Source organism: Castor canadensis, chromosome X (genome assembly GCF_047511655.1).
Source record: "Castor canadensis chromosome X, mCasCan1.hap1v2, whole genome shotgun sequence".
In the NCBI taxonomy this organism is placed as follows: domain Eukaryota; kingdom Metazoa; phylum Chordata; class Mammalia; order Rodentia; family Castoridae; genus Castor; species Castor canadensis.
In genome coordinates, this window is record NC_133405.1 from 38,020,909 (window position 1) to 38,034,032 (window position 13,124).

General features: G+C 34.1%; 1 pseudogene; it reads right to left on the reverse strand.

Moving 5' to 3' along the window:
* Positions 1–11,290: 11,290 nt before the first annotated feature.
* Positions 11,291–13,061, reverse strand: LOC109680957 (regulatory solute carrier protein family 1 member 1-like; annotated as a pseudogene).
* Positions 13,062–13,124: the final 63 nt, after the last annotated feature.

Genomic DNA, 13,124 nt, shown 5'->3' on the forward strand with positions numbered 1-13,124 from the left:
GATATAAATTCATGGTCTGGAGTACTATCTAACAGAAATTCCTGAGATTCTATGTCACTATATGATTATATTTTCTTTATTTCAGTAGTAATTCCATTTAATTTTTTGAAGTTTCTGATTCATGATAAATGTGACTACTAATGAATATCTGCACTGCACTATTCTCTAACTCTTTTCAGTATGGAAGCAACATTATATCCGTATAAGCATAAAAGCAACCAGCTGCCATTTGAATAATTCATTCAATCAAGTAAGTGAATTTTTTATTACATCAAATGACCAGTTTGACTTTCACTAAATTGACTGTTTGGTTGGTACTTTGAGGAGCATTAACTTGTCATCATTATCATTACCATGAAATAGTATTTATTAAGCATCTACAGTCACAAGCAGTAGAAAGTTAGCCAAATAATTGTAGACTCTGCCCTTTAGGAATTTATGATCCGGAAACTCAACACATCCATATGAGCTGGATGCCATTTAGCAGAGAACTGCTGTAGGATTTTTGAGATAGGCTACTAAGTGGCTGTAAAAGATCAATTTTCTTTCCTAAGTACTAAACGATTGGCTAGCAAGTAAAGGAGTGCACATATTGGGCATGTTACATGATCTTCACATTTGATTTGGTGTTATTTGGAGTGAATCTGAGCTAGAGGTACCCTTTCCCCTCAAAAGATTGAAGCAGCACATTAAAGAGAGAAAATGACATATCTGAGCTTATAGAATGCAAATTAGCCCTTCAGGAATCTGGGAGAAGATAATGATATTGGGAGAAGACAGCAGGGAAAATTGAAATTTTGGCATCAGTAAAACTATGCCATACTCCAACTTTGTGCCTTGTGAGTGGTCATTGGGTAATTTATTGAACTTTTTCTGCATCCTAATGTAGTTACTCACCTGTAAAATGAGAGAACAGGAATCATATTTATGCTTACACTATATTTGTAACTTGTACAGAGATCCAGCAATGAAAAGTGAACTAAAGTTAATTTATATACGAATATTATGATGAATGTTTCTTACTAACTAAGTTGAGAGGTCTATGCTTTTGAAGAAAATTAAGTATGTGAATCAAATGGAGTTCTAATTTCTGGAGAGTATTTGTGGCTTGTAATAGTTTTGCCTCTTAAAAGTTACTCCAATTTCCTTACATGGTTGACCTTAAAGCTTGGTTTTCACTTTTATAAATGAATTATATCTACTTATCTATTAGAATTTACAATGTACATTATTAGAGGAATTACAGAGTATAAGATTTGGGAAGATTCTTTGAAATAATGTGACTCTGCTTCTTTGTATGAGAACAGAGATCCTTAAAAGTAAACTAATTGCACAAAGACCAGCAAGGAGATGATAAGACAGCCATTGTTTACCAATTCCTTATTTCAATACTGTAGTGAGGTAAACTTTATGAATTTCAAAGAGGTATGTGGTATATGTTGGATGGGGGCACTACAAGTGCTATGCAAAGTGCTAAAGGTATATATGTCATTTAATAAGTCTTTGCACAATAAACTATTCAATTATTGTTGACTATTGAATAGAGGAGAAAACCATGATGAGAAAACTTACATAACTTACTAAGTCATACTGCTAGATGTGGTAGAGTGAAGGTTCACACTCCAGTTTTCTGATACCAAACTCCCATTATCTTTCCACCAACTTACTTTATCTCAGAGGAAAGTGACATTATTATCTTTCTGGACAAATCAAGTGATTGAGCTGCACTGACCAGATACAACATGAAATTTTGTCTTGTGCACTTCTGTACTTTCTCTTCTCATGATCTTCTTCAAAATTTTATTTACCTTGTCTAATCACAGACATTTGGCTCTATTCAATGATGTAATAAGGATATTTTGGGGGACTGGCATCCTAGATAATACCCATTCTATAATATTACCTTTTCAATGCTTTTCTCACATTTGTCTATGGTATTACTTTCTCTCATAATTTTTCTCCACTTAAATTCTTTATTGCCTGAGTAATTAAGCTTAGTGTTCATTCAGAGTAAAAATAGCATGCTTTACACTATGTAAGATTGACAAAGGCTTGCTGTATTTTTTCCAGACATTGCTTCATTTGCCCAATGATATTTAACAACTGATGTGACATCCTTTTTGTAACTGTTAAGCAAAACCTGGGCACACCTAGTCCAGTTTTGGATTTTCAAACTCAAACTATGACTTGAAATAAACCAGTGCTAAATGAAATCTGGAACAAATAAACTGAAAGAAATCTATTCAGTTGGTGGGAGAGTTATGGGATGATAGTAAACAATAGGCATTATAAGTTCTTGATAATGTTTACATTAAATAAGATAATGAATATAAAGTACCTAGTATATATATATAAATGCTTAAAATTGTTAGTTATAATATTTTGCATTGGATCTTATAAAGAGATGCGAAAAGAATAGGATTTAGTTTAAAGTGATAGAGGTACATTTAGATTTTAGAGTTCTTTTCTTTTTTTTTTGGATTTACTCTGTATGCTTTTTTTTTTTTTCATTGATTCATATGTGCATACAATGTTTGGGTCATTTCCACCCCCTACTCCCCACCCTCTCCCTGCTTCCAGGCAGAAACTGTTCTGATCTTATCTCTAATTTTGTTGAAGAGAGAGTATAAACAATAATAAAAAGGACAAAGCATTTTTGCTAGTTGAGATAAGGATAGCTATACAGGAAGATTGCATCATTAACTATTTAGTTTGACTCTGAGGGGAGTGGAGCTAGATAATTATGAAGATGCAGTATATATTCAAGATTATCTTGTAATATAAACTGGTATGATCTCAACTTTCCTTGATATTTGGGATAAGTTAATAAAATTATCCTTATCTAATGATTTAATGGCTAAATCACATAGCCCTTAATTGTCAGAGATCAAACGTTTTCCCCCAGGCAGAAATGTGTGAGATAAAAATCATTCCTCATCTTCCAGTGAAACATATTAAAATGTAAGGATGAAGTCTGCACATTTGCATGCCCTGATTACTCATAATAGAAGAGAATGCGGTAGATTTTAATGTATAATTAAATTCAGGAAATAACATAGCAAATAAAGAGTGCTCATTCTCATTCTGGTAAAAAATAGTTTCTAAAAATATTGAAGATTGAATCTACCTTGAGACATGTAATGAAGACCTTTATTTAGCTTTAAAATCTTGGATTTGCTTTGCTAAGTATTTAATATAGGCTATATAAATGGTTAGAGTAATATATATATATGGTCTGAACAGATTCCTTTGCTGTCATTGCCTATTTATGGAAGAATATAGTTCAGGCTAGGCATGTCTACAGGTAAAATTATTATTTTATCTCCATTGTAGGGGTGCATATTAATCTGGGAGTAGGAAGTTATCATTTACCTTCATTTACTTTTTAGAACAAATACACAGAATGATTTTTTTAACTTTTATAAATCCATTACTTATTTCTTTTTTGAAAGCTACTACTGTGTTACCTCATATAACCTGAATGAATATGTAAATTCACCTAACTCTTTAGGGTGTTTCACTACCTATAAAGCTAGGAATTCATTGAAATTAGACATCAGGTAAAGAGTAATATAAAAATGCTAGATTAGATTTCTTTTTGTAAATATTTGATAAATGAATTAAGAGAAGTCTAGAAAAATAGGAGGTCTCTGAGAAAATTTAACATTTTACATAGTCACAGTGGCTCTGATAAATAGCCATGTTTCATTCCTCCTAAAGAAATGCTAACTGATATCACTAAACATAGTGATCAGATAAAATAGTGATTTGGGAAAACATTTGATTTAATTTTCAGAGTTACGTTACTCAGTGATTCAAGTTAGTAGTGTACTTTGAAAATGTTTTGGGGAGAATAAAATTGCCCATAACTTAGCTATCTTCAGCTAATCAAATCTTTTAGCATGATTTTATGGAATATTTGATAATTTGTTAATCTATATGAAAGTAATGAACTGAAAATCTGAAGTAAGCTTTGACCTGAGGAATGGAATAACCCACATAATATAAAATATGTGCTTTATCAAAACCTGACCTCACTTAGTCTACAAATAAGCATTTACTAAAGTGTTCTGGTTTTGGAAAGAGCATCATGTGCTACAAGGCACTGTAGTGCCTATATGGATGTGTCTGTAAATATAAGTATGTTGGGAATTGATAGAGGAATTAACATTATTTTTAGTGTAAAAATCTCAAGACTAGCATTTCTCTAAGCAATATCTTCTATTCAGCTTCTCCCTTTTCCTTTACTTCCAGTGTCATGCTGCTTTTGACACAACAGGGAAGTAAGAGACAGACTGGCTAGTCATGGTCAAAATGGCATCAATAGCCATTGAAGCTAATAAGTTAATAAGCACACAAAAGACCTTCCTGGTCCTTCCTTCTCATGCAAGGCACACAAAAAAGACATTATAAAAGAGACAATGAAAAATAGCCCATGATTTCAATCACTTTATTTTCTTCTGACTGATCTTTTTGTCTCAAAGAACTGTGTCAAATCTGGCCTGGTTTTTCCCACAATGTACATACTGTGTGGAGTTACCATTGTATAGTCAAAAAACATGCACTTTAGAAATAGACAAATCTGAGCTGTACCAATCTATCATTTTGGGAAAGTTTCTTAGCTTATTTTTCTCTATATCTCAGAGTGGTTTTTCCATCTGAGAAATGAGAGTGAAGGTATAATTTTCTCCAAATAGTCGGTTGACCTTGTGTCAAATTCTAGTGTATATGGCCTTCTATTTACTTTTTCCTTAGTAGAGTACATTGTAATAGATATATCATAGCTACAAGATTAATGGCAGTCATAAGCCATACTCAGACATTTCTCAGAGCCTCACTATGTGTCATACTTAGCAGCATGATGCAATCTTGCCTGGGGAATTTCACAATCCTGGCCTGAGGATTACTGATTTTCTATGAAAATGGAACGTAAAAATCTTGGTTGTACTAGAGATAAGGTTACCTTAGCCCAGATTCAACTACCATGAACCCTAAAACGAAGCTTACCCTTACAAAATAGTTTAAATTCCATTTATGAAAGAAACATCTGGTAACTGACACTAACTGAATACAGTTATGAGAAAGGGGGAAGAATGTCTCAAACAGTAAGAATAGTTTCTGGATAGATACTGTCCCTATCTTAGGTAGTCATCTGACCCTTGACTGTATCTGGCCAATAACTCTGCCCTGCTTCCGCTATCCATCTTGCAAGAGTGCTACCTTAATAAACTTCTTGACCATAAGATGGTATCTAAGACTCTGACATAAATCAGATTAAAGTGCAGAGGTGGCTTCCGAGGAACTGGACAACTAACACTACCTGATAATACTGAATGTGACACTCAGCCATAAGAATTTCAGTTCAACTATTTATATAAATTTCTAGTCATATCTGATTAGACTAATTAGAAATAGAGATGAATGAGATTAGACGTGAAAATAGGAAGACAAGCAAACAAAAGAGTAAGGAAAGAAGGACTTTGCACTGAAATTTTAAACATAACAGAAGTAAGGAAAATAAAATCAGCCTTAGTGTTTTCTTCCTCTGTGGCGGACTTGTGAAAGCTAAGTAGTGACAGTGCTAAGGAGAAGGTTTAGTCTGTCCATAATCTCCAGTATCCCTGCACATATATTAAGTTATCTCCAAATTAGAATACTTTTAAAGTCAAAACAATGTACTGTTTAGGCAAATGACACCTCAAGGTAACACTTTAGCAACCAAATTGTTCTGTAAGTTTTTTCTATATAGAAATTCTGGAAGTACCTCTGGAAATGAGACCTGTACAAGAAGGGCTTAGAGTACATGATTTGGCCTGACATTATCCTAGGAAAAACTACCATGACTATACAGAAGATTGGGAAACAAAAATGCCATTTTGATTAATATAATAATTTCATTTGATATCTCAATTACTATATTCAAGTGTCTTTTAGAACATAATATAAGTCCTAAAGTTAAGGTTTAATATGATATCTGCCTTGGTATCTGGGAAAAATTGAGAGGACCTCAAATAGCCTAACTCAAGTTCTCCTTCACTGTGCTCCTGCTGATTAGCCAAACAACCCTTCTTATCATAAAGACCAGGCACTAGACATCCTTATCCCTGAGTTGCAGGTTTCAGTTTTGTTCTAGCCAGTGGAATTATTCAGAATGAATGGTGTCTTATAGTAGATTGCTGCAAACTTAATGCTGTAGTCTTATACATTTGTCCCTACACCCAATACCCAATATTATTGAAATTACTGACTCTATCCAATTAGCAACCAGTAAGCATTTTGTTACTATTAATTCCACTAATGTGTTCTATGTAGTGCTTATTTCAGTAGCCTCTCCACTATAATTTTCTTTCACCACCAAAAACATACAGCATACCTTTACCAAGCTACCCATGATGTACATTGCACTGTTGCACACTGCATTTAGAGATAAGTGCTTAACTGCATATACCTTTCTCTAGGAGCACAGGTATGATCTTAACACTCCTATGAGGAAATTCATTTCACATACTCACTAAGGACACATAAGTACTTATGAAGGAACTTATGAAAAGAGGATTTACCATTGCTCTGCACATAGTGCAAGGTACTGCCACTTCTTTAAATTCCTCAATATTATTTGGTGAACCAATATTCAATTCATCTCTGACAGTTTTATGAAACATCTATTGACTCTTTCAGCAACAACAATGTTAATAGAAGGCCAACATATTGTAGTCCTTTTTTTATTCCAGAGGCAACATATTTCTCATTGCTAATTTATCTTACTCCCACCAGTTCTATTACTTGCAATGGACCTATCATGAATGAGGGCCCCTCCAACAGAAATCTCTAAAATCTTTCCAAATTGAAATCAATAGGCACTCCTGTTAATGTTTTCATAGACTCCACTGTCAAGGCTTTAGCAACCTTGTTTCATGCCTCCTGGAGACTCTGAACCATCTATAATGGCTATAAACTGCCCATGGGCATGTGATATAAGAAATAGTCTTTCTCAATCTTCTACTATTTATTACTAAAGTGGTGACTGTTGCATACATACTGGAATTTCCTGCAAATAGAGGCATTTTCAAATTTTCAGGCTATGATTTCATGTGTCCCATTCTCTGTTATGCTATGGATTGTGGGAACAGTACCCCTAGAAGCTTGGTAAAATTACTGAGGCCTTCTTGCTATAAGATCAAGGCAATCTGTCTCCTTTGGTACATACTGCCTGAACAACAGGGTAGCTATTTCTGTCTTCAGTCCCTTGCCAGGTATAATAGTACTGGAAAAAGTCATCCCTCTCCCAAATAACTTGACTACTTACATAGCCCCATGGAAAAAACTGTGTACACAATAATGGGAGTTTATACACTTTACAACTTCTATCACCATCATCACTCATGACAGACCTTAGCAAAGTTGCTGCTTTTCATCTTTTAATCAGTATGTCCCTAGTGAAGAATGAGACCCAAAGACCTACACAATTAGCCACATAGAATGCCATGGCCAGAAAAATCACATTTTCTGTTTATTATAGCAAATTTGGGCCATTGCCTAAGAGTTTCCTCCTTTGGTATAAAGAACTGAGTGAAGATTTTGCCCAACAAATATCTAAGTTGTAAATGAAAGTAACAGATGTGTCTGTATGTACTAAAGCCTCACTAGGACACTCTTTGCCCCATTTGGAGTTTGAGTCACTACTGATAGGGACAAAAGTACTCATTTCACTTCTCAGAATATGTAGTGTTGGTGCCTGAAGAAGATATTCAATGAAATTTCTCCTCCCATTAGGCCCCAAGCAGCTGATTTAATTGAGACATAATGGGATGCTCAAATAACTCCTATTTAAGTTATGAAATGTCACATGAACATTGTACTGGGTATCAATATTGCTACAAGGATTGATTAGTCTAAATTCATGCCCCCTGGGACAATCACTCTCCTCACCAATGCCACATAGTTCATTCAATTGCTTCATTGGCCATTAAGGGGGACACCACTAGTAATCATCTCACTCTGGAGCCCTCTCCGTCCTGGTCAAGCACTCGTTTCACTTCTCAGAGAAGAATTACTTCTCTTGTACCTAAAAGTTTCAGTCAATTGCTGTCAAGGCATCAGGATCAATTATAGTATAAGGCCTAAAAGTAAAACCTATTATTATCTGAAACATTAAATCTAGGGAAAACCGGAAGGGCCTCGAACAGCCTAAGTACAAGTTCTGCTTTCAATGTACTGCATCAGATAAGGTCCTTAGTTAACCTTCCTATAAAAGGGCCATGGTACATCCCTGTTTATGTGCATTACAGTAGACTTATTCAAACAAGCTAATCATATAACTCCCATAAGAATCAGGATGCATTTATGTTCTCTTTACCACAAAACCTGCTTTCCACAAATTCTGCTGGTTCACTGTATTCCCAAGCACAACTCTTATATGACTCTAATGGCATGTTGCCCTCCTCTCCCAGGCCTTGAACATATGTGACTAATAAACTGCTATAGATCTCATCCATAAATTGTTGGGTGTCATGTGTTTGACTGTCCCATAACCTTAGGTAGTACTCTCTTCCTCATCAACAAGGTAAAGTAGAGGCAAATAAAACATTGACCACTCTAGGATCAAGGAACTAGGCATTAATATATTAAGATATAAGCTTGGTAAAAAAAAATTGAGGAAAAAATGTAAAAAGGGGGCTTCATCTGACAAAATATTACTATGTAGTGTACGGGCAAAGTAGATTAAACATTTTGATACTGCTACATGATACACAGTCAGATCAATGAGACAGAAGAGTTCAAAAGTAGACCCAAGCAAATATGATAAAGACATTTTTGAAAAATGGGAACAAAATAAGTATTTCAATAAGTTATGTTGGGTCAATTGACCATCAGTTTGTTTTTACCTTTTTATTTGTATTTAATAGTTGTATAGGAGGTTTCTTTGTAGCATTTCCATATTGACCATCAATTTTAAGGGAAAAAGATAACTTACTCCTTACTTAAAAACAAATTTGGAAATGCTCAGTGATTTTAAGCCTAAAGAATAGTTTTAGAATATCTTAGAAGAAAATTTTATATCCATGAAATGAAGAAGGAATTCCTAAAGCAATACAAAGAATCAAGAAGCTTTAAAGAAAAATAATGATAAATTCAGTGGCATGAAATTTTCAGCAAACAGTTCCCTGGACAGATCAAAAGGTAAATGGAAAGTGGATGTTTATAACACATACGACAAAGAAAAATTTTAGCTTCTTAAAATGTTAAGAGCCCTGCAAGAGCCATTAGGCAAATCAATCTAAGGATGAACAAAGTGCACAAATAAACAAATCACAGAAATATGTAGGAATGACTTGTAAAAATAAGATGTTTAATTTTAAAAGAAAGTATGCTACATTATCTTATTAGATTGCTAAAGATTCAAATATCTGATCATGCACAGAATAGATACCAACACAGAGCAGGGGAATCTGTCTCTAATAGATTTGCAATCCATGTATTTTCGATTAACATATATATTAATAAAACTAGTTATAGTTTTTTAAAATAAAAATGCACTTAATATTTGTTACATTAGCTATATTATTAATATTTAATCCTTTAAATATTTAATGCTAAAAATACATACCTATACACAAACAGGAATATTGATTGCAACAGTGCTTATAATGGCAAAAGAGAAGAAATAGTCTGTATGCCATTCATTGGTGTAAAAAAGTTCTGCATGATGGTAACCTTTTCAGAGAATGTACTTACAAAAAGTTTCTAAGTTATTTGGTTAGCTGTACAAAAGCAGGGTGCAGAACAGTGTGAATCTTGTGCTCTCAGTTGTGTAAAAGAAAAATAGACAAATAAATGCAACTTTTATGTTACACAAGACACTACTTGTAGTGGATTCTTTAGGGAAAGGATTTGGGTTTCCAGTGTTGGAGAGCAATTTCTGTTTCCTTGTATGTCTTTTTGCCATGCTGAAAATTTTTACTATGTATACTCATTACTTTTTCAATGGAAGAATGTTGTTAATTTCAAAACATAAAATAAAACCAGAGACATTTGGATTGAATTTAGATAGAAAATTATTTTTGTTAGCCCATATATTACCTGAAGTAAGAAGAAGCAAATTTATAACTGAAGTCTTAAAACACCAGAGGAGAGATGTGGTTTAAAATTTTGCAGCAGGCAAGAAATGATAAATGGAAATTAATTGTGTAAATGCCATTATTATTAATTTAAGATTTGTAAGAAATCATTGTTACACTTTTTGTTTAGTGGGCTGCATTTTTATTCAATATTTTAGCCCCTCAACATAATTCTCTCAAGTGTCTTGCCCAACACTGAAGTGACTTTTTGGTGGTTTTTTTTATGGTTACAAAAGCAATATATATTCACTATAAAGCATTCATATTATGTGGGAAGGTATAAATAAAATGTAAAAAAGTATCTATAAATGTGTTATCTAGACAAAACCACTGTTATATTTTGATGTCTATTTTTCCAGAATTGTGCACATGTACTAGTATAAATTTCAATGAATATTTTAAGTTTCACATTTTTAATAGCATTATCATATTTTTCCAACAAACTATAAATAATAGACGATTTTCTATGGTAATTAATAAGGATGCATATAATTTCATCATACAGGTAATGAATTCAAGGTGTGGTGTATTACTGAAGTTTTATAATTTATTTTCCCAATTGATTATTTTTTATTGAATTATTTCTCAATTTCCAGTTATAGTTGGTGAATCATAATTCATTGACACTGTGTGTTAATTCCAAACACCAAATTATGTTGTCAAAAATTTTGAAGTTAACACCTTGGTCAACAAGCTATACCTTGCCTGCAGCACAGACACAGCCATACTATCAAGCTGATCTGTTTCTAGTTGCATGGATGGTGGGATTTCTCCTGGCTACTGCTTTTCAAAGTATTCATTCATTCTGAAATGGTATGCTACACACAAACCCATTAATTTTATACCAGAATACAACATCTTATTGAGAATTAAAGGCTTTCATGTGCACATACTTCCAAACATCCAATGTCTTTTTTTTTTTTTGCAGTACTGGGGATTCAACTCAGGGCCTTGCATGCCAATACATTTTAAAAGGCTGAAAAAGTAGATAATAAGTAGAATAAGCAAATTCATCAGACAAGATATTATAATTTGCTTTGGTCAAAAACAATATTAAAAAAATCTTGCTCAACATTCTGCTTGCAGTTTTTTGCATATAGTATATATGTGGTGACTATATATGTGAACTATTTTTAAGGTAATGGAGTATGGTATAGACTACTTTCATATAGCTACATAGGAACTACAATATTTTTTTCTGGAAAAACAAAAAGCACAAGGTCTTCATTTCCACTAACTTGATGCAAGGCCCTGATAACTTCCTTCAAAGTAAAGTTAGCATAGAGAATCCAGACAATATATGTGGCAAGAAAAACTAATGGTGGAAGAATGGAAAAACTCAATAGTGGCTGGCTGGCAAGTGATTCCAATTCAAGAAATGGTCTCAAAGCTTCAGGAAAGACATTTTATGTTTTTAGACCTGTTTCTGGATTGTGTAAACCCTGACTCAAGTATTTAACCAGTCTGAAACTAGATAGTAAAAACATTTGCTCAGAAGTCTGATTGAGTGCATCCACCTAAACCCCTGAAAGTTTGGGTGAAATTTATGTATCCAAGGTGCAGTGTAATTGATTAAAGGTTAGCGTAAAGAATTAGTTAAAGTTACAGTGACAGAGCTGCTCTTGCTGACTCCTTAGATCTGGATGGCTTGTCAACTGACAAGCCATCACCTAGACCACAAAAGTAGTATTTTCTATATATTCTATGTCAGTGAAAGGTGTGTTGGCTATGTTTTCTGTCTTCACTGATACTGATCTGGTCTGGTAATATCAGACTTGTGGAAACTGCTCATTGTGGGTCTGATGCTCTGATGCTCCTTTGGGTTCAACTTTCTGAATGGTCCATAATATCTTTTGGCCCTCGTCTACTATTTCTGATTGACAGATGACATCTTCAGGTGTATTTTCTGAAGTCTGCTTACTATTAATGAGGTTCTTTCAAGGCTGTTGTTATGAATGAACAAAGTTCTTCTGTTGACTTCATGTAGGGCTGACAACTGCCACACAGACTTAAAGAGGGGAAGTAATTGCCTCTCTTTACTTGCTCCATGAATTTCAACATTACTTTCTGGGGGCTATAAATCCTGAGTGGAGATGGAATTATTCAAAGTTTCAGATAAGGCATTACATTTTGATGTGTCTACTTCTATGGGGAGATTATCTGAAGTGAGATCCAGTGCACCAGTATTAAGGACAGTTAAGTAGGGACTTTTCCATTATATCTAGTTCCATAAGCATTTCTAAATTTGAACAGCTAAAGCATCCTGAGAGTAGAAAACTTTTCTCTGCACTTGGAAGATACACATTCTTCTGTTTCCCATCTCCTTTCATAGTAGCTTCCAAATTAACAATGTTTTGTTGGTCCTGTTATCTTTCTTCATAAAGTTTAAGGTTCCCCGTGTCACAAAGGTATTCTTGGTAACATCAAGCACTCTGTTGTACAACCTCATTCTGTTCATTTCCTGGTTCATTGTGCAGCTGAAAGCCATTCACTTGGCTCAGGTACTGATTTTCTGGATTCCAACCCTTTTTACCTACAAACATTTGTGGTTCATGTATCTTAATAGCTATGATAGATAAACTAGCTTCCTGTTTTGTGTGAAGATAAAATTTGAGGTCCTTGGTGCTTCTTTCAGCAGATTCCTCCAGATTATCTGCAACAAGTGCTTCTTTGGATGAATTTGCAAACACAAAGCTGAGGAAGTAAAATCAGAAAGATTCTGTGGAGAAAGATATCCCTTCTTTATAGGGTTTATCTGTAATTCATCTGAAGCCTTCAAAGATTTCACTACTGTAGTTTCCATGCTATCTAGGTCACTGGACTTGATAGGGCAGACTGAAGCAGAGACAGAGTAAGATTCATAGGATTACCAATCTCAAGACTCTGTCCTAAAGAATGATCTGGGGACCACTCCTGTTGCAGCACACACAATACAGGAATCATGGCTTGTTAGACTCTGCATGATCTGCTGAATTTTTTAGTGGGAGGTTCTGGTGTTCATACTTA